Raw genomic sequence first — 21280 nt, 5'->3', positions numbered from 1 at the left:
GCGGTTATTCGATAGTGTTAGGAGTTTCTTTAAATTTTTAACTGTCGAAAAATTTTATGCGCATTTTATTTTATTGTTATTTTGATTGAAATGTTGAACCTTTGAGAAACGATTTTGTTTTATCGTAACTTTAATATCCCAGAATATTTTTGGCTGTTCATGTAAATAATTCATAAGTACACCTACACTTTACTTTCGGTGCGGTTATTTCTCACAAATGATCATTAACTTAACTATGATTATTCAAATAATTACTCGTCTTTAACTTTAAATATATTTGTGACAACTCTTTGATACCAAATAAAGTCTGTAGATATTTATTGTTTTATTCATCTTTAATATTACTTTGTAAAAAAAAAAAAAAAAACTCATCAGTACGCAGAATTTTTTCACAAGTTTTTTACCACCCCGAGAGTTATTATAATTATTATTATTTATTTTATTTATTTTTAAGAAAAGGATAAAAATTTCACAGGTCCGCAATGTTTTTCATTTGTTTTTACCGACCCGTGGGTCAAAAGAGGTTGAGAAACACTGATGTAGAGAACGATCAGATGAATTAAAGCAATGAGCACTTCTTAACTATGTTGAAAACTCTGAAATATGGTCAAATGCTGTAATTACAAGTTTTAATCATTTCCAGTACTGAATTCATGCAATGTGAAAAGTGTGCAAAACGTAGACTATCATGAATCAAAACAAAACTATTAAAAAAAGAAAAATACACAACTGTATTCAAAAACGCACACAATACGGGGGAGGGGGGGGGGAGGATCTACAGTAAGGGTGCCATTTCTCTCTCCGAAGGTTCATTCTTTTCACCCCGGCTGCCTACTTTTTGAAAGGTGCCTGTTTTTCACCCTAGTTAGAGGTGAAATTTCGGCTCCGTATTGGGTGCCGCTGGTGAACAAGCGTTTCACCCCTGAAAGGTGCCGAATGCAACCTGTAGTTTTAACAGTGTAATCGCGCAATTTTACCATCTTCTTTCATTTACAAGTCGTGTGAACGATGTCCTCAATTTCTGACTGAAACTCGTTTCGCCAGACTTAAAGACATCATATTTTGATTACGGGGACACGAGGGCAAATAATTCATTTGTCCAGGCACATGTTTTCCAAAGCTCTTTTGCTTGCTATTCACTTTTCTTCTCCATTAATCATGTGGTTTCCTGCCAAGAAGAACTGTTGCAATTTAAAAGTGCAGTGATTTTCCAAGTTTTTATTCCTAACCAATACCACTGGGGCTACTCGGCTCCTAGTTTGGATTAAAAAAATCAGAGACGTCTCCAGGACTCCATCAAACTGGTTAAACCACGTGCATAGGTACGCACTGGGTACCCTGTAGTATAATGTAATGTAACAAAACTTTTTGGACTTATAGAATCTATGTGAACTGCCACAAGCTTTTACAACGCTTTTTTACATATTGCTAATTACTTTAATTTCATTTGCTTAGGGATCTTCTGTTGTTGCACAGAAAAGTAGTTTGTTTTTCTTTCAGTAGCAGCATAACTTAGTGAAAGATGTTTTTAATAAACGGATAAGAAAATTTTCTAAGTGTCAACGCTATTCACAGAAAAATAATTAACAATTGCAGCAGTTAAAGTAAGAAAAAAATTGATGTGTGGGGGGGGGGGCGTCTATTTTTAATGTTTATTGTTTTTTTTTTTTTTTTGCAAGTGTTTCATAATTGTTGACTCTGCTGTTTATATGAACACCATTTTTATTTTTTGAAGCGTTTATTTTAAGCTAAGTTCTTCAATAACATATTAATGATATTCTTGTAATTATTTTTTTGCACAGTTTCCTTTTTTTTTTCTTGTCAGTATTCGATTCAAAAATATGTTAAATTAGTAACTAAGCAAAATTTCTACTTTGATTTTAAGTCTTTGATTTAAAAATAATAATAACTGAAATTGTGATATTATTAATTTTTTATATACAAAGCTTTTTCTAGCGCATTTTAGTATAAATTTCAAAAGCACTCCTTAAGACATGCTTAAGCTTTTAAAAGTGGACAAAGCAGCGAAAAATCATTGTCTGACGCACTTTCGGGTTTAATTCCGAAATGGTGGAAAATTTTCCCACTTGAACACATTTCCACTTCATCACAATGCAAACAATGAACCATTATCGATGATTTTTCTCTATCGATACTAAGGGACATTCTTCCTCTCAATTGGATGCATTAGCCGAATACCGATAACCTATACAAGAGTAGATTTTTAAAAGAATATGCTAATGTTCAAGTATGCACTTCTAAATCTTTTACTTTGTTCGGAATCTTTTAGAATGTTCGATCCTTCGATGCATTATGCAAGATGGTCCACAAAGAGCCCTTATACTTTTGCAGAAGATACTTGGAGGAATTGATGCCGACAAAGCCCAGAAATATTTCACAGAAGCTAAGTCTGGCAATTTCAACATCAGGGAACTTCAATTGGAAAAGGCTCACCCCATTGATTACTAGGTAAGTTTCCACCTTGAAATGGTCTACTATCGGAAAAGTAATGAGCCTCATATCTGAGATGTAGGGTAGAATAAGACTTCCTTGAGGCTATTTTTATATTTATTACAAAGAAATAAGAAAGATGTTTTAAGGGTAAAATATGAAAAAAGCTGTTGAAAATCAAGCCAAAAAATAAAATGTCAATTTTTGAATATTTATATTTTAAAATATAGTTCACTTGTTTTAGTGTTACGTAAATAGTTGGAACTTTATATATTTTTGTTTCCTGTTGTACTTATCACACAAAAATATGCATTAAATCATCTGTGTAGGGTAAATGAACATTTTTAAATGAAAATTCAAGTTTGTGATAATTTAATATTTTTAAACATATAAAATTAGCGAGTTTCTCAACTATCTCCTATTATGCATCAACACAATTGCTATTTTGTTCTACATTATAATTTGATATAACATAATAAATAAATCGGTACTGGAACACCAATTTTCTAATTTATTACCAAATAATATTTCGATATTAATTAGGCTAAACCTAACCTGGCAGCGTCACAATGCGGTGATTAGAATCCGCGTAGCCTTTGCAATGCTGCCATGTTAGGTTTTTCCCAACTGCAGATATGTTGTGTCACTTATCAGCGTATTACTTGTACTATAAATAAGTTAATGAGAAACAAAATTATGTAAGTGGACTTTCAAGGTTTAAGTAAAACGCGTGCGAAATTGATAACCGTAGGTAGACTTTCATTGGAAGATTTTTCAAAAGCTTACTGTTTGACACTACCAACGAGGTCTACTAGTACCTTCTCTTATACCAAAACAGATGGAATTTTGTAAGGTTTTTAAATCTTTTCTTGAAGGAAATTTTTTCATGGAGGCTGTCTTCCTAAGTGAAGAAGATTCAAACAAAATAACATTAAATTACCACACATTTGAGATAATACACAAACGAAAAATAAAGGAAATACTACATGAGCCTTTATTGGACCTACATTGAATAAGCCTAACTCATATCATTTACTTACAATGCACGAGCATGCAGCACCTTTATTCAACAACCGTCAAAAAACTTCAAGACCGGAAAGACTTTCATTCTCACACTGAATCTTTCTTCACTTTGAACTCAACATTTCATTTTAGCAGTTCAAGGGAACACAATTTAAAGGTGCTCACGGTGAAACTGACTCCAAATATGTAAAGTAAGTTAAAATATTTCAAACAGTATTAAAGTTATACTTGATTTTTTTTAGAAGATTAATTAGATGCCCAATGCATTACTTTTGTTTCTTCTACAATTTTTATAGTAACTCCACTTTCTTTTTAAATTTGTAACTTTCCCTACATTGCTTCTAAGTGCTTGAAATGAATTACCATAGTTTGTGAAGTAACAAATTTTTTTGGAAATATTTCTACTCTTAACCATATGAGGCAGGGAAAAGCAAAGGGATGTAAATAAGCTTTTTAAAGTTTCGATTGAAACGCGTTTTAAGTTCAGATGCTGGATTCCCCTTTCATTGATTTTTTTACTTCCTTTTACAAAAAAAGAAGTATTGTATTCGGAAAAAAATTTCACTCAAAAATCGACCTTAATTTCCATTTTACTCACCCCTGAACGAATGTTGAGTTTTTTTTTTTCAACCCGACCACACGTGGATGTATGCCTAGGAACGTACAGACACCCGAAATATTCATTTTGACGATCCCCGAGTTAATTACAACGAGTTTTCTCGTGACGTCTGTATGTGCGTATGTGTGTATGTATGTCGCATAACTCAAGAACGAAATGTCCTCGAAAGTTGAAATTTGGTACGTAGACTCCTAGTGGGGTTTTGCTGTGCACCTTCCTTTTTGGTTGCATTCGGATGCTCCAAAGGGGTCTTTTGCCCTTTTTGAGGGGGGGGGGGAAATAATTGTTAATTTCGACGTAAACTCAAGTGGTGTTATAATTTAGCGGACACTTTGCGATATATCGCCAGTCTTTTGGTCACGAAGTTTTGTCGCGACAAATTTGGCGATTTTTATTGTTTATTTATTTTTTTAAATGTGGTTTCAATTCGGCCACTGTTGTTGATATTTAGAGAGTAAACTATTGAATCACATTAAAACTGCCAATAATGAGAAAATGACATTAAATTGGAGTAAAGGGAAGTTATGTGATTCACACATCCGCTCGTTTTCAAATAATGTTGTATAGCGGAATTCACCAAAACTACAAGTACCATCTCTTGCCACAAAGGTTCTCCTACCATCTGAACTGATTATCTCCAAATTTTTTGATTTTGTCACTTACATCCCTTCTCACTGCCTCATATAGAATTGCCAATTACTGCAAATAATCCTAAATGAGCAGTGACTGCATTGCATTTAACATTGCAGAAGCTCTCGGATGAGTGTCTTATCACCCACGGACATTTGTCATTGCCTTCTAATTGCAAAAACGTCCATCCAAATGATTCCAACCCCTCACTTCCATTGGTCAGGGGAGGGATTGTCTCGTCGCTAATAAGAAGGGGGCGAGGGACACAAAATCCCACCGAGAGATTCGTCATTATGAGTTACCAATCGCAAACAAAGCGTGCCCCGATCTCGGAATATGAGGCATAACGAGATTTGCGGGGGGCGCAAATCGAGTTAAGGGGTGGCCACGGTGTGTGTGCGGTTGATTGAAAGAAATGTTGGGCTGCTTGTCCAAACAGTTGTTCAGTTCCTTCTCCTTCTGTTGCTCAGCAAATGAGCTTTGTCGTGGAACCACGCAAAGATATGTGGCCATCTGAGCTGGATGCAAGCAAATGTCCGTCAGGCAATAAAATAACCTCTGTTTATTCTGATTTTGGGGGAGCGTTTATGTCGGAAGGAACAAAGCTAATGAGATGTGGTTTAGGGATTGGTTCTGGTAGGCTACATCAATGCGCAAAACTTTTCATTGTAATTTTTCTTTTAAATAAAGCTGCCTTGTTAGATTCTGTTTTCTCAAAGCATGTGCTTTTTATTGAATCACGCTCGACAAAATATTTTTGTCACAAAATCGCCTATGACATGTCATACACGTTCACAGGGCGTCATCACCGAAGCATATGCTATTGTAGAAGCAAAGGCCTGTAGGGTTATTTATTTTAATGCTTTATTTTAATACTAGTGGTACCCGCACGGCTTTGCCCGAATAGAAAATTAAAAAGGTCTTTTGGTTCGCCTGTACATTTACAAATAATGTATAGTGAATTTTCTCGCCAATTGGCTTGTGCCCATGTTACGGTTCCACGTTATGATAATTTCATAATTTACTCGTCCATCTTATGATATTTTTTTTCTTAAAATTGGAATAGAAAAAGAACCACATCGAATTTTAGAAAAATCGCTTCGAGGTGCACACCCCCATGCTACAAACTAACTTTGTGCCAAAGTTCATGAAAATCGACCGAACGGTCTAGACGCTATGTGCGTCACTGAGATCCTGACAGACAGAGGGACTTTCAGCTTTATTATTAGTAAAGATAAAGATTAAATTTGCCTGTAGGGTTATTTATTTTATGCAGCATGGAACGCATGAAGGAAAAATTCAAGCTACGTAAAATAAATAACTTTAAAGACGCAGAAGCGATCTTAGGAAGTTCACACACACTGCCACCAAGTATAAATATCTTAGTTAAGTACATGCCCGAGTAATTGTAAAAAAAAAAAAAAAAAAAACTCAAAGGCCTTAAATAATTTAATTTTCTTGTTTACTAGTAAAATAAAATTCGTCAGTACAGAAAATACGGAAATTTTTATAGAATACTCAATGCATCTAGCCAACTGCAAGAATAGAAAAATAATGTGAATTATACCAGGCATTATCCATCCAGCTTTAGTCTCCATTCTTTCAAACGAATCGATTTTCAGAAGAAAGTAATTCAGAACACAATTGTTCCGCGAGAGCGGAGAACTTAAGTGCTTCTTAAACCATCTGGACATTTCTTTTCTCTTCTAACAGTCAATTATGTAACGAAAGTAAACAGAAATTTTCATTACGAAACTCATCTTTAAAATATAAAGTTGTTATACAAACCTGCTTTTTGTATAATATGTGGAGAACACTTTATCAATTAGTCAAAGTCATTAGCATATCCAGAATTTTAACACTTGATTCTTTTTTAGGGAATGGTGCATTCCGTTTTAAAATGCATATTTAACTGTATTAGTTTGCAGAAAATTGAAATAGGTTGAGTAGTGATTAGTTGAACGCAGTGCATTTTAGTTTTACTTCATTTCACAAAAAACGAAATATTGTATTCGCGAAAAACTTTTCACGCAAAAATCGGCCTTAATTTCCATTTAGTTCGCCCCTGAATGAATATTGAGTTTTTTTGTCAACCCGACACACGTGAATGTATGCCTAGGATGACCCCAAGTTAATTACAACGAGTTTTGTTGTGACGTCTGTATGTACGTATATATGTGCGTATGTGTGTATGTATGTCGCATAACTCAAGAACGGAATGTCCTAGAAAGGTGAAACTTGGTGCGTAGACTCTAAGTGGGGTCTAGTTGTGCACCTTACAGACACCCGAAATATCCATTTTGACGAACCCCGAGTTAGATACAACGAGTTTTCTTGGTGACGTCCGTATGTATGTATGTATGTGTGCTTATGTATCTCGCATAACTCAAAAACGGTATGTCCTAGAAAGTTGAAATTTGGTACGTAGACTCCTAGTGGGTTCTAGTTGTGCACATTCTCGTTTAGTTGCATTCGGACATTCCTAAGGGGGTCTTTTACACCTCTTTTCTGGGGAAATCATTGTTAATTTCAACTATATCACCAAGCCTCTGGTCGCCAAGTTTTGTTGCCAACTTGGTAAAAAGTTTGGCGATTTTTTTTTTTTTTTAATTTTTAAATCTGGTTTCAATTCGGCCAGTGTTGGTGACATTTAAGGAGTTAACCACTGAATCACATTAAAATCGCCAATAATAGGAGAATAAATCTGTGTAAAACGATTTTTTTTTTTTGCTTCGATTTGCAGGAAATTAGGGGTGAAAATATTTAGTGTGTCCTTGCTTACTCCAAGGCGCTATTATCATTAAATTAGCGTAAAAGGAAGTCATGTGATGCACACATCAGTTCGTATTTCTTTTCTACCAATGATGTAAATTTTGAATAAACTGATTCCCTAAAAGAAGGAGCCTTTTTTGCTGCATTCCGTTTTAAAATTCTTATTTTGGTTCATCTGTATTAGTCAGCAGAAAACTGGAATAGCTTGAATTGTGACTAGTTGAGCGCAGTGCAATTTTGTTTCTGCCAATGATGAATTATGAATAAAATGATTCCCTAAAGGAAGGAGCCTTTTTTGCTGCATTCCTTTTAAAATGCTTATTTTCGTTCCAACTGTATTAGTTTGCAGAAAATTGAAATAGTTTTAATTGTGACCAGTTGAGCGCAATGCATTATTTTTTTTCTTTCCTACCAATGATGGATTAACCTAAACTATGAATAAAATGATTTCCTAAAAGAAATGCGCTTTTTTGTGAGAGTTTCAGATAATGTAACAAGAATTTCACCTCTTTCTGTTTTCAATTAATGTTGCATTCCATTTTAAAATGCTTATTTTTGTTCAACTGTATTATTTTGCAGAAAATTGAAATAGCTTGATTTGTATTTGGTTGAGCGCAGTGCATTAAATTTGTTTCTTAATTCTACGAATGCTGAATTACGTAAATAATAAATAAAGTGATTTACGAGAAAGAATAAGCTTTTTTGTGAGTTTTAGAGAATAAATTTTCCTTAAATCGAGATTAATCTTCTTTATTACTTAAATGTCTTCCACTCATCAAATAATGTAAATTTACAAAAATTTCGATTTTTCTGAAAAATGAGTACGACGATTGCAACGTGGTAACTGGTTGGAAAAGAGCCCTAATGACAGTTCTTTTTTTTTTGGGGGGGGGGGGGTTCAGACAAAGTGTCGAGCAACCCCTTAGCCTGCACCCCTAGAGGTTTTGATGTGGAATGGGAATATGGACGACCTATTTAACGTGCATCAGTAACCATTAAAGAGCACGGATCTTGGACCGTTTGGTATCGAATGCCTGACCCTCCATTCATGAGTCCAAAGCCTTATGGATTCGGCCTCCATGAACTCTAGCTTGATACTTAAAGAGAGTTAAAATGTATTTACGGTAATAGCTAATGTCAGTGAAACATACACGAAAAATAAAATTTAAAAAAGCTGCCGAAGCGTAACTTTTAGGTTGATTTAGGGTACGAATTATGAATTTTAAGCTATTAAAAACATTTTTAAATTAATCTGAGAAACACCCCCGAATTCTCGTTACTAACTGCACGTTTTTTGTAATTAATGTTTTTATAGTTTATGCGATTATTTTTTAACCTCAGTGTTAAGATAGATATTTTTTTTTCTTTAGAATTGTTAGAATCCTTCTCTTTATTTGTTTCTTGGAAATTAGCTCGAATCTTGATGTCGTTCGAGACATAAAAGCTGCTTTTATGTTCACAAACACAAGCCTACGACTTTCTAGTCTACTAAAAAAAATCATTCAACCACCTTTTAGTAAAACATGACTTTTATAGTAAAATGTGTTACGAGATTTAGGTTCTTGCCACCTTCTCGAGATAAAATATCTTTTTTGCCAGTTTTATATATCAAACTAGCTTTCTACTTTCGCTTTGCTTTCTTTTATTTCACAATTTTAAAATTTCTTTTGTTGCTGTAAAAAGGTGCTAAGGAAATATTTAGCTATCACTCCATAAGAAGAAAGCGAGTTGGCTCAAAAAGGTTGGAAACCATTCTTTAAAATATAAACTTTGAATTTTACAGTATTGCGAGAAATTGAGAAAACTCATCCAAGTACCATCCACCCAAGTACTACAGGTCTGGCAACCTGTTTAACGGTCATTTATGGTGAAGTTAGTTATTTATTACGGTGTAAATCTTGTGCAAACAAAAAAGTCAGAAAAAAACTGTAATTTCATTACAGTTTTAATTTTTATGAAAGTTCTAATTCTTTTTTGCAACTTGCTTATGAAAATCTCTATTATATGCGTTGCTTTTGTTCATTAATCATAGAATTTATTTAAGGCTACATAAAAAAAAACCTTACCATTCATTACCTTATGAAGCGTGATAAAGATGCAACGATAATTTTGTGAATTTCAGTATGATTAAGCTTTGATATCCTATTTTTTCTGCTGTTTCACCAGAGGTTCTTCAAAGGGGAGAATTTCCCCATTTTTCCCAATATTTTAACAAATAAAATTCTTGCTGTTGTAACAACGCATTTTGAGGTTTTTCCGACAGCCATAGTATTTTAAAATATTTACTAGCTGCGTCGCCCGACTTTGCACGGTCTACCTCGAAAATAAAAGTTATGTCAATTGACGCGTGTTCAGCAACGAGGCTTGAAAAAAATAATAATAACATTTTGCGGCAGATTTCGGAAAAATAACCAAAAAGTAAACATTTTAAATCCCCCGATTACAGGAAAAGTCTTCAAGAAAAAAAAACAGAATTTTATTTGCTCTTATTTGAGAAAAAAATGGCAATAAATCTTTCATTTAATGATTTTCTTCACGCTACAAATTTTAATATAAAAGCGTTGTTACGGAAAGTTGAGATGAAGCACTGAATAATAGTTTGAATTCAAAACTATTATTCAGTGCTTCATCTCGACAGCTTTCGAAATATTGGGATTTTATTTAGAAATCTAGTGTATAGTTAAATTTTTTCTTGGAATAGTTTTTAATATTATTGTTTAATACTTAAAACAAAAACAGTTTTTTACTCTGAAAAACGAAGGAGTAAGGCCTTTTACTTTTGGGAGTGTCCGGCACTGCCATCTGTGTGAACTTAATGCCTTTTTTAATGAACTTTTTCTCTTATCATTTAATCTGTCTAACTTGTCTAAAAGATACAATCCAATAACCACAGGGATCGACAAGTAATTTCAGTTGGGGTTGCGATACGTTTGGAAATTTTTATTCAGGACCATAAAAAACCCTCATATTCTACAATAACCTTTAAAAACTTAAATCAGTCTTACAATTATTTCCAAAATAATAGAAAAAGTGATAAAAGTGATGACTTTAGATTTTCTGTTGCCGTTATAAAAATATACAATTTATTTGTGAAATTAAACATTCAAAATGTTTTTGTTGGGCCATTTTTTGTCCTTCCGCGGTCCGGCATCGGACCGCCCTCTAGTTGCTAACTGCTACAATGTATATCCAATGAGTAACAAAAAAGAAGCATTTTCCTTCTCAAAAACGAGCATCACATGACTCCCTTTTACACCAATTTAATGTGTTTTCCCTAATATTGCAATTTATTATCCAAATTTGTCGCCAAGTTGGCGACAAAACTCGGAGACCAAAAGACTGGCGATATATCGCCAAGTGTCCGCCAAATTATAACACCACTTGAGTTTGCATCGAAATTAACAATGAATTCCCCCAAAAAAGGTGCAAAAGACCCTTTAGAAACATCCGAATTCAACCAAAAAAGGAGTAGCACAACTAGATCCCACTAGGAGTCTACGTACCAAGTTTCAACTTTCTAGGACATAACTTTCTTGAGTTATGTGACATACATACACATATATACGTACATCCAGACGTCACGAGAAAACTCGTTGCAATGAACTCGGGAAACTTCAAAATGGATATTTCCTGCGTCTATACGTTCTTAGGCACATCCACGTGTGGTCGGGTCGAAAAAATAACTCAACGTTCATTTGGGGGTGAGCAAAATGGAAATTAAAGCCGATTTTTGAGTGAAAATTTTTTCGCGAATACAATACTTCCTTTTTTGTAAAAGGAAGTAATAACGAAAGAATGCTATATCCGAAGAAAGCGAATAACAATTCGCCTTTCCATTTTTACTTCTCTATATATTCGAATCCACGGCTCCTCTTCCATAATGAAGAGCAATGAATCGTGACAAGAGGCGTTTAAGGCAGCCAAATCGAGTAGCACTGCTTTGCGTGTGGAGGAGTCCATCAGAATCTCATTATCCCGGCCCGCCAGCCATCAGCAAGTTGAAGACAACAGCCAATTAAGTCTTCGCAAATCTTTAACTTGCCGTCACGTCACTTCACCCCAGAAGATGGAGCTGCTAACTGCTCCGAGGACGAGGATCATTTCCATGTTTTTTTTTTCTTCTAACACTCGTGTATTAACCACTTGAGCCCATCATTAAAGAAATATACCGTTAAAAGGGATCACTTACGCCCATCTTTTTGTTGAGCTTGGAATGAGAGCCCTGGAGATTTTTTTTTTTTTTTCGTTTTAAATCTATATATATATATAAATGAATGTTTGTCTGTATGTCATCCATGAACTCAAAAACTACCCGGCAGATTTGGCTGAAACTTTCACCGTTTGTTATTTTTGGTACTGGGAATTTTTATAGACCAGTTCGAAAAAAAAATCCGATCGCTAGTTCCTTTTTTATTCCAATTTAAGTCACAATCCATTGGATAAATACGAATAAAATTATCGGCTGCAGAAATTAATTCGCGTGAAAGATCTCATTGATAAGAAGTTAGCTGTTGCCATTTTTCTTGAGTTTGAACAAATAAATTCTTTCTTTATTGTTTTATGGCTTTTCATGCAACGGGGGGATTTAAAACTTTTTCTATTTGATATTTTTAGCGATTGATTGATCTTGCAAACTGCGTGAGTACAAAATTTGAGTATAGTCACGGCTTCACTTGATACCTGGACCGATTATTATGAAAATTTTTATATATATGTATTTTTCCACGGAGAAGGTGCATAATATGCCCATTGAAGCCATTCGCCACCAGGTGGCACTGCAGAGTAGCAACTTCTGCCCCGTTCAACCGATTGCCATGAAAATCAGTATAATGATGTATTTTTTTTTGTTGGCGTAGCAACGCGCGTCGGATACAGCTAGTCATGCTATAAAATGAAGCAAAATATCTCATTAAATTTATTCCATGTTAACAATGCGGATTCCCACTTTGTTGCGGATTCCATTTTTATATTGTACGATGTGTTTGATTTGTGAAATGTAAACTTATTAAAGCTTTAACCCCTTCAGACCTGGTGTCCGGTATACCGGACATACACTTTAAACAGCTGCTAATCACTTAATAATTGATTTAATTAGTTGATTTTTTTTTTTTTTTTTTTTGTAGTTGTCTCTTAACATTCTACTTATTATAATCTGTGAAATAATTTTTCGTTTTGGATTTGACAACACTGACATTGATTGAGAGGTAGAGAGAGGCTCTTTTTTCCAACCATGGATTTTCACCTGAAAAGCGAGGTTTTTTTCCTGATTTTTTTAAAAATATATAATTTTTAATTAATCGTTTCAAACGCTTATGTTATGTTTTATAATTGTTTGTAGAGCATTTTATAATGAAGTTTGTTCGGTATTTTATCGTTTTTGTATATGAAATATTGATTTCAAAAAAATAAATCCGGAATATTGGACGTGCCATAACTCTTTTAATTTTTCTCCTACAAACGCAAAATTTTGTCTATAAGATACCCTTTACCATAGTACAATGTGTACCAAATATCAACATTTTTGGTAAAATATTTCATAATTCTGACTGAAGGGGTTAACAATATCAATATTTTTGACAACCATCATGTTATTTAAATGATTATAAAAAAATACTAAAAAATCGCCCGTCAAGGTATGACGGGTGAAAATTGCTTCTACATTTGAACGAAGCAATTTCTTGTTTGATGGTATTTTGATGGTTGAAATTTTAACCGTAACTCCAGTAGATAAATTAAATTATTGATCACTTTTTCGTTTCTTCATTCTCCAAAAATACCATGAAAGCAGTCTTACCAGGAAAACAGTTAACTTACCATATCTAGTTCAGCCTTGTCAAAAAAAAAAAAAAAAAAAAAAATTGAATTTTGACATCTTGAATTCAAATTATGTTTTTCGCAATCACGAGTGTGTGTATATAAGCGTGTGTGTTTGTGTGTGGTTAGTATGTGTATGTGTGTGTAGGCATGAGTGTTTGTGTCTGTGTGCTGGCATAAGTGTGTGAGTAATTGTGTGTATGAATGTGTGTGGGGGGGAGGTATGTGTATGTGTGTGTAGGCATATGTGTTTGTGTCTGTTTGCAGGCATGAATGTGTGTGTGTGTGCGTGCGTGCTGGCATGTGTGTTTTGTCTGTGTGCTGGCATAAGTGTGTGGGTAGTTGTGTGTATGAATGTGTGTGGGGGGGGGGTATGTGTATGTGTGTGTATGCATATGTGTTTCTGTCTGTGTGCAGGCATGAATGTGTGTGTAGGTGTCTGTATGTATGCGTGTGTGTTTGTGTATGTGTTTGCGTATGTGTGTATGTGTTTGTGTGTGTAGGTTATGTGTGTGTATGTGTGTGTGTGCGTGTATGTATGTGTGTGTGCGTGTATGTGTGTGTGTGTGCGTGTATGTGTGTGTGTGTGCGTGTATGTATGCGCGTGTGTGTAGAACATGGATGCAACCTTCAGACGGCTTTCGCTACAGGAGCAGCATCGTGAGGAGCCGGTCGACGGTGATGGAGCGGAGGGTGGCGGTGGGAAAATAAAATGATAGGACCTCAAAAACAGTCAAGTGAGAACAATAAGCAATCGTGATTGCTCAAAAAAAAAAAAAAAAAAATGAAAATAACTTACAGGATTTTTGGTGCTTTAACAACGAAATAATGCCGTCACGCATGGAATGGGGTGAGTTCCATTGTTGGTGAAGTCCGAGTGTTACTCGACCAGTGATTTTGGCTATTATATATGTAAAGATTTTGTTGATGATCTGAAAACAAGGTCATCAAGAGTCAAGGCAGGCTTCTTGTCAGTTTGAGCACCGGGTTCGATTCCCCCATAACACATACAAATTTTATATCACTCCGATTCCAAGCCGAGTTCCCCAAATTGCCAGGTTCCTAGCCTCCGACAAGAATGACATGGTCTCTCGTCGACCCTGGCTAAAACTCGTCACGGATGGCAAAACTGGATTATTGTTCCAAGTCTAAAGCTAATATTGAAATTAGGAAAAACTATCATTTACACTAGTGGTGCCCAACCAACGGCCCGCGGGCCAAGTGAGACCCGCTGTTGGGCTCAATGTTACGTATCGAAAAATGTATTCTGAAACCTTCCATAGCTACTGAACACCTAAATACTGTGTTATGAACGATTGTTGCAAATTTGAAGCCCAGTAGTCATAAATTGTTTTCTGAAAAACAGATGCAAACTGCGTATCAACAAAATAAGCTTGCAGCAGTGATAACAGCAATTTTCGATTAGTAATTGCCTTTAATTTTCCTTGTTGTGCCATGCTACCTAAAAAAAAACTAAATAATATAATTAGCTTTTTTTTTCATTTGGCCCGCGAGATTCATCTTGGTGTAAAGATTGGGTTCCACTGATTTACACCAATGTTTTTATGAAGCTTAGAAAGAAATCCGTAACGATTATTTTTTCGTTTAAAAGATTCTATTAAATAAAGGAAAATATTCTATGTTAGCAATTCGAATTATCCTTCGGGAAATCATTTTGTACTTTGCGTAGGGATGTGTCGTTCATGAATGAACGGGTTAGAAAGAAAGAATCCTGAAAATGAACGGGTCTGAAAGATCTCCTAAAAAATGAACGACCGTTCTTTTGAACGATGAGCAGTTTGGAAAATGGTATTGATGCACTTGTGATAAAATCCCGCTTTTTTTTTAAAATTATAGTAAGAATCATCTTCAAATTTTTAACTCTCAATCAATCTCAAATTTCCTTTTTCTCAATGCAAAATATAATATATTCAATTCGAATCATTTTACATTCTGTTTCATTCATTACTTTTCTATTTGAATTTTTTCAATGTATCCTTTAGTAATGTTTTGTGCAACTTGTTTTGGCTACTAACAAAATATTTGAACTTCCCACTTCCGATCCCAAACACCTGTTAAAATCTTTCTCACGCTTTCTGTCGTCAATACTATTTCTAAAAATTCCTTTTCTGGTGGTCCTTTTGTCTACTATCTACAACATCCCTATTAACTATCATATATATTAATAAAGTTTTCTTCTTTTTTTTTGTCAGAAACTGGAAAGAGCAAATGAAATGTCTTAAATAATTTTTAATTGTTCTAAAGGCCTTGAAAATAGTTAGATATGTCTTTGAAACTCCTAAGCAAAGCGTGCTTCAAGTTTATTTCTTATCAAGTGTATAAATTATGAATTGTCCAAATGAGCAGCAGTATACTACTCAACCAAAATTCGTTCCTGAATACGAACATTTTTTCTTTCTTAATTTTTTACCATAGTTTCTATTAGATATTATACAAAAAGGAATCAAATTAAGTTTTTCTAAATGCTCTATTATTACAAATGTATTTGTTTCATAATTATCTTACGCGAAATCGTTACCTTGCCCCGTAGATGGCGTAGGGGCAAGATGGCGAATAATTTCATTTTCCAAAAATAACTCTATGTGTCATGAAAGTTTAAAAGCATTTTTATGTTAATCACTTAAATTTTGGCTTTGCCAAAATTCAAGCATCAAGTTAATAAAACACTAGATCTCTTAGAGCTGAACATAGTTTTCTTAGCGTTGATATTACTCCTATTTCTTAGAATTCTTATGTATACTGCTTATTTCAAAATTTCTAACATCAAGTCGCAGCAACACTGTAATTTACCGAAAGCAGCTGTTCCCGAGCCTGTTGCTGTTCGCAAATTTTCTGCTTGCATTGTAGTTACCATTGTTAGAGTTATATGCTTCTATAATCAAGGGCGTGAACAGGGGGGAAGTAGAAGGGACACCTGTTGGCCCGGACCTGGGGCCCGATATTTTTACAATGAGGGGTGAAACATACGCAGGGGCGATAGGGTAAACAATATTGTGGGGCCCAGAAAAGTTATTTGTGACGGATCCCAAACTTTCTGTGCACACCCCTGTCTATAATTATTGAATTTCGTGCCTTCTTCATTCTGGTGTCAACTGACTAAAAGTTCCTAAAAGTAAAACTCAACAACGTACTAAAGCATAAAATTTCAAAAAAAAAAAAAAAAAATCGCGCTTTTCCTGGTTTCTATTAAACTCTTTTCAACGCATTTAGTCATCTTACGGATTTTACGCATTTGAAAAAGGATTTGTTGGATGTATTTACGACTGTAAGTTCGCTTCTTTTATATTGAAAAACGGGTTACTTGTGTTAGAAATAACGTGAATCGATAATCCCTGAATTGAACATTAAAGGAACTAAATTAAAACGCAAACTTTGAAACACAACTTTTTATTCATTCTTGTGCCGCATTTGCGTTCAACTTAAAAAACTCGATGAGTATCTGTAACCTTCGTAGTGTGTAGATGCGTGTTATGGAGGGATAGATATTAAATATATTTTTTTCTATTAGTTTATTGTACAGTGACGCCATGAGTACATATAAACTTATTAAGAATGTAAATAAGTGTAGAAAGAAGTCAAAAATAAAGTAACTGATGAACAAATGCATGTAAGCCAGGGGTATCCCCCTGCCCTAAGAGCTGGAGCGCAACCCCCTAAAAATCGCGAAGACTCCCCCAAGAGCCAGAGCCTAACACAAAATAGAAAAATAGCCCTAAGGCAAAACCCACTTAAAAATTTCAATGGCGAAGTTTGCGCCATGACTCCCCCTCCCACTTAGTTGGGCACCCCTGTATAAGCTGCATACTTTTCAATAACCATCATGTTGTTTAAAATGCAGTGTTTGAAAATGTCTCAGTTGAAAGTGAAGCAATTAAATGAATCGAAATCATTTCAGAAAGAGCGTAAATCCTACGGATATCCATTAGACTTACGCCCTTTCTGAAGTAATCGGTTCAAATGTAGTACTGTTTATTACCTAATTTATAGAGGGAAAGGTGTAAAAATGAGCACACGTGTAAATATGGACACCCCTTCCTAGTGGCTAGAGAAAACACTGAAGATTGATGGAGATGAGTGTGTGTATATTCGGGTAAGTTGATTTTAACTTTTCCAAGGTTACCAACTGCTCCGCATTTTGCGGAGTTGCTCCGTAAAAATAGCGGAACTCCGCAGCTTCACAAAGAAGTTCTTTTGCTCTTCATTTTCCGTTTGGTCTTAATTCTGACCAGGCTTACCAAAGATTTTAATAAAATTAAATTTATTTTTGTTATATTCTACTAGTTTATTATGACAGGCATGTAAATATGGGAAATTAAATCCTTATACTCAAATCATGACATAGTTTAAAGCTGTTTTATTAAATTAAAAATAATCGATCTTAAGTTTGAGCTTCAAATTATTATGAAATCTCAAAATAATTTTAGATGAAAGGTTTAATTTTTTTTTATTGATTTTTACACAAAATATCGATCTGCTCCGAAAAAATTCAAAATGCTGCTCAAAATCACCATAGATGCTCCTCAAGTTGTTTTTCCGAGGTTGGCAACCCTGCTTTTTTTTCTAAATTGAAATCGCCTGTGGTGAAAATAGTTGTGTACTGTCATCAAATGTCAGGGGTTTTTTTTTTCATTTAATCAAAATATATTTAGATCCCCCGCCCCTCCCCCTTGAAGTTTCGCCAAAAGTGCGAAAATTGGCATTAAAAAAATAAATAAATATAATTTCTTATGTATATAGTTTTTTCAATCGTGAGTGGTAGGAATAGTTGTGTATTGACGCCTGATGTACTCCTTTTGTAAATCGTCGTTTTTTAAATTAAATCATTGATATTAATCACTGGTTTGTCTTCTCGCGTTTAGAATATACTCGTATAGTTGTTAATGAAAGACAAAAAATCTAGACTTTTACAAATTGAATACCTTTAAATCGAAAACAAAAGATTGTGCCCATATTTACACCTTTTCCTCTATCACCTTTTAACCTCAAAACACGTGTCCGATAGTTTGTGCTGCTTTGCAGTTTGCTGATTTTACTTATACAGCGCAGGTGTGTTATTGTATGTTAAACTAAATCTACTTTCAATGAAATTGCTCATAAATTTAAATTTGAAACGAAAAAGTTCTATCACAGAAAAGAAAAATCTGCAAACCATTGCACCTTTCCTCGAAAAATAAATAAGCAAATAAAATGAATAAATAAATTAACACATTTTAAAATTTAAAATGCAACTAAAAATTCGAAATGACTAACTCTAATTTCATTGTTACAGCATTAAACGCATTAAAAAATTATTCCTTGATACCCTTAATCAAATGCATAAAATGTTTTACAATTTTTGTGCTTTTATGTCATTGGTTATCGTTTTTATTAATACCGTATTAAGAATAATAAATTTCCGATGCGTTTTATGAAGTTGTTGAGGAAATGAATAACCAACACTTGATTTTTGAAGAACATTTTAAAACAAGTGTTTTATTGAGATGTAGTGTGAGTTTTCGGTACTAACTTTAACGATTTCTTAAAAATATATATATATCGCACTCTAAAAATTAACAAATAAATAAAATATAATAATGAAATGTAAACCGAAAATTCAGCAAAAAATAGATAATTGTACGTTTATTTCTTCCACTTTACTTCTTTGGGATTTTGAAATAAATAATTTCCTTCTCTTTGGTAAATAAATTAAGTTCTTCAATTTTCATAAGTAAAAGGAACTTTTAATTGAATATTTTTCATGAAGTATAAAATAATGCTCTCCGCCGACAATACGCGAAAAAAAAAAAAAAAAAAAAAAACAATCAACAGCGCAGACGATGATTAAATTAAATGATGCCCATAAACGTAAATCATTGCAAGCGATAATAAACTGATCAATTCTTTATCTTTATCATCACCCTTTACTAACAATAAAGCTGAAAGTCTGTGTGTCTGGATCTCTGGATTTCTGTCTGTTACGCGCATAGCACCTAGACCTTTCGGTCGAATTTCATGAAATTGACACACAATTAGTTCGCAGCATACGTTTGAAGCGATTTTTTGAAATTTCGATTTTGTTCTTTCTCTATTCCAATATAAGTAAATTTTATCGAGAAAATTATCGTCACATGGACGAGTAAATTATCATAACATGGAAGAGTAAAATTATCATAACGTGGACGAGCAAATTAAAATAGCCATTTTGGTATAAAATTCATTATCCATTATTTGTATACTTACAGGGGAACCAAATGATCTTTAAATTTTCTACTATGAGCAATGCCGTGCGGGTACCGCTAGAAATATTATAAATGCGAAATTCACTTTTATTGTTTGCTTGTTACCTTTTCACGCTTTAACTACTCAACCGAATGAATTTCTCATGAACTACTCATAAAATTTTGTATACACGTTGTCATGAGTGCCGGGGCTGAGAAAGAGGCCCATTTTTTTTCAGAATAAAAACATTCCATGATTTTTATTCCAATTGTAAAGAAAAATATAAATTTGCGATTATCTCATCGAAAAAACATTATTTTTGTTCGGTTGATATTTTTATAGTTGAAATTGTTCCCCTAACTCCAGTGGATTAACCCTAAACTCCAATAGATAGCGTTCATTGTTGACCATTTTATTCGCAACTCCAGCACTAGAATCACCTTGCGGTGATTTATTAAATTAAAGAAAAAGGTGCGTCCCATTTCGTTCCACGTGTGTCTGTTGATAAACGTAGGCAGCTTGCTATGAGTATTTATTAACGCATTCGATGTGTCTTAGATTGCTTTCAGCAACAAAATTTTTTTTTGTCTCTTAATGGTATTCTCGGGCTTCTCAAAATAATGTTCGTTTTCGTTATTTCACTCTAAAAAGTGAGTTGATTGTCGTAAAGGTCGAAAATGTAAACACAAGAAAAATCTAGATTAACAAACTTCGCATTTGCATGAAACTAAAAACAAATATTATCGTCTGTTCGAAGCTTTTTTTTTTTTTTTTTGAAGGAGGACAACGTTATACCAGGTAAATTTTTTTATTGTTTTGTGTGAGTTTGTAAGAATATGTTTCTTTTTCTTAAGCTCGAAAGAAGAATTTAATAACATTAACAAAAGAATTCGAGCTTTCATCTCCGCCTAGTTCAAAAATAATTAATTTAACTAACATTATTTTACTGCAGCATTTAGTTGGGATAGACATTATGCAAAATATTTTCTCGAATATATTATCGTTGAACGAAATGAAAAATGTTTAACGCTGAAAACTTTCATCTCCAAAATAGTGCGATTATAGTTTAGGGTAATAGTTTTAGTATTGTGCGAGCGAAGAACCCATAGCGAGATTTCGCATGTCAGTTGTAAACCATTTTTATTTTTTATCATGTGTGGATTAAAATGGTTGAAAGATCTTAGAATTTGATGAGTTTAAAGAAATGATGGAAGATCAATTAAAAAGAAAACTACCACCATGTATCCGTGGAGTTTTATTGATTATGCATGACTGAGTTAAATCATAATTCAGAAATTAGAATCATACGAAACAGAAAAAATTAAAATTAACCGATTCGGCAATTTGAGAAATAACTCAGCTACAAATGTAAAACTATTAGCGCTAGCCAAATAAGACAAAGAAGTATCATCTTCCTCTTTTGATAACACTGGTAAACAAAGGTTTTGTTACATGAAATATTTATAGTGTTCTTATGGCTACAATGAAAATGTAGTTCCATCTAAAATTGATAAATAACGAATTCAGCATCGGGGAAATGGCTGCTTACAACTACGAACTACGAAATTTGCATTAATTTCTAATGTTTAGTAATGCTTCTTGAATTCTCATTTATTTCTACGAGGACCAGAATATCCACAAGACTTTAAAAGTTAATTTAAAAAGAATAAAACAAAAAAGTCATGCATACAAAAAAAATTACTAGGCTTATTGCATTTTTTACGATACGGCGTGTGTTTGTTTTACCTTTTT

The sequence above is a fragment of the Uloborus diversus genome, chromosome 1, assembly GCF_026930045.1.
Source record: "Uloborus diversus isolate 005 chromosome 1, Udiv.v.3.1, whole genome shotgun sequence".
Lineage (NCBI taxonomy): Eukaryota > Metazoa > Arthropoda > Arachnida > Araneae > Uloboridae > Uloborus > Uloborus diversus.
This window is presented reverse-complemented; position numbering follows the sequence as displayed.